This window comes from Jaculus jaculus, chromosome 1 (genome assembly GCF_020740685.1).
Source record: "Jaculus jaculus isolate mJacJac1 chromosome 1, mJacJac1.mat.Y.cur, whole genome shotgun sequence".
Taxonomy (NCBI): Eukaryota; Metazoa; Chordata; class Mammalia; order Rodentia; family Dipodidae; genus Jaculus; species Jaculus jaculus.
This window is the reverse complement of record NC_059102.1, coordinates 197498902-197500921: the sequence shown is the minus strand read 5'-3', so window position 1 is coordinate 197500921 and position 2020 is coordinate 197498902. Positions and strand designations below refer to the sequence as shown.

Here is a 2020-nt window from a genome sequence, read left to right as displayed (position 1 = left end):
GATTCTTCAAACATCAAAAGTACCAGCAGCTTTAAAAATCCCTTTGGTATCCTACTTATACAAAAAGTGATAGAGAAACGAAAGGGAAATGCATTTTTTTATTGTGAAACTATACTGAGTCCGGAGTGGCCAGAGTGGCCAAAAAGTTCTAATGATGCATTATTATGTGCTATCCAGAAGTTTGAACATATATGTGCTTGTCTTTCTAGCATTACAAAATAATCTTGGCACCCACATCCAAGACTTTAAAACATGGTCCAGTTAAATAAAGAATAAATGCTATAGAAGTGAAATGGCAAGCATCATTTATCTTTGTATAGATGTGTTTTTCTTAATATAATTTGAATGCCATATGAAATGAGAGAAAGTTAGCACTCCTCTTGACAAAGGTGGAAGTGGACCTTGGGCCTTATAGCATACCACCTGCTATAGCATTGCCACCTACATTGTGGCATCAAACCACTGTTTTAAAAATACTAATAAAATTTAAAATATTTTAAATTTATAGCAATGACTATGCTTTACAATACATACAAAAAGAAAATAAAATATTTAAACTACTGGATATACATATCTATTAATTTCAAAATTCATGCTAAATGTAGCTTATATACTTAAAATGTGATACAAAATATAAAATATGTTTACATAGATTCTGACTCATATCACTTCTAAGAAAAAAAATGATAAGACATTAGAAACTAAACTCCCTTCAAAACATTTTTTCTGTAAACTGAGAAGGCATGCCCACTGTTTAAGTTATAATTGTATTGACATCACAAAATTCCTAAGATAAAAAACTTGAGTAAAGGAGATTTTTTTTTTTTTTTTTTTTTTTTACTTTAGTTCATGAGGGCAAAGATTACTCAGTACAGGTACAGATCAGATGGAACCCTGGATTTGTAGCAATGATGAGCATTACAGTGATAAGGATGTGGTCAGGAATAGGTGGACAGAGGGAGAGTGAGAGGGAGAAAGGGAAGGAGAGAGAAAGGGAGGAGAGGGGAGAAAGTAAGAGGAAGAGAGAGAGAGGAAGACACAGAAAAGAGATCATAGATATCCTATTTTTCAACATATCTTTCAAGAATACATACCTAAAACCTTACTTTGTCCAAAGACATCTGTTGTAGTCAGGTTCACATTGCTGGCAGAAATCACTTGACTAAGAACAGGGAAGGTTTATTTTGGCTTGTAGACTCGAGGGGAAGCTCCATGATGGCAGTGGAAAATGATGGCATGAGCAGAAGATGGAAATCACCCCCTGGCCAACATTAGGTGGAAAACAGGAACAAGAAAGCGTGCCAAACAGTTGCAAGGGGAAACTGGCAATAATACATATAAATTGGCCTCCAACAATACACTTCCTTCAGGAGGTTCAGGAGGTGTTAATTCCCAAATCTCCATCAGCAGAGAACCTAGCATTCAGAACACCTAAGTTTATGGGGGACACCTGATTCATACCACCACACCACCACATCTCTAAATTTATTCCTCCTGTCAATCCTGACAATGACACCTTCAGCACTATGGCATGAGCTTTCAATATATGAAATATGACAGGAAATGTACTGTCTGAACTGTAACACAAATCACAGAATTGTAATATGTAGTCAACACCACCAGTTTGGGAGGTTGCTAGGTACATATGGTTTTTAAAGGAGTGTAGGTATTATATAAAAGAAAAAGGAAATTATGAAAGTCCAATTAGTGATGAAGCACTTGCTATCACGAAAGGCTTACAAATCTGACAAAAAGCTGTCTCACTTTGTATTAAATTCCTAGGACTATGTTTGAAAAAGATTGATGAATATTATCATACACACTATTAAACAACTTTGGGGTCCTCAAAAAATTTATTTAAAGATCAACACATTCAAAAAGTTGAAAAATTTGGGCTGAAAGAAGGTGGATAATTCCTATTTTTCTAAATTTATCAGAGCAGGGAAAGAATACTTGGAGTATAGAAGACAGGCCCTTTAAATGTGATAGGAATTGTTGAGAAGCGAGAGTAATTGGGTGG

At 35.1% G+C, this 2020-nt stretch overlaps 1 non-coding gene across 1 annotated transcript; it reads left to right on the top strand.

The window, feature by feature from the left end:
• The first annotated feature begins 345 nt into the window (after nt 1–345).
• LOC123457936 lies at nt 346–471 on the top strand. Its single transcript, XR_006635287.1, has one exon. It is a non-coding gene; the product is annotated as a U6atac minor spliceosomal RNA (small nuclear RNA).
• The last annotated feature ends 1549 nt before the right edge of the window (nt 472–2020 follow it).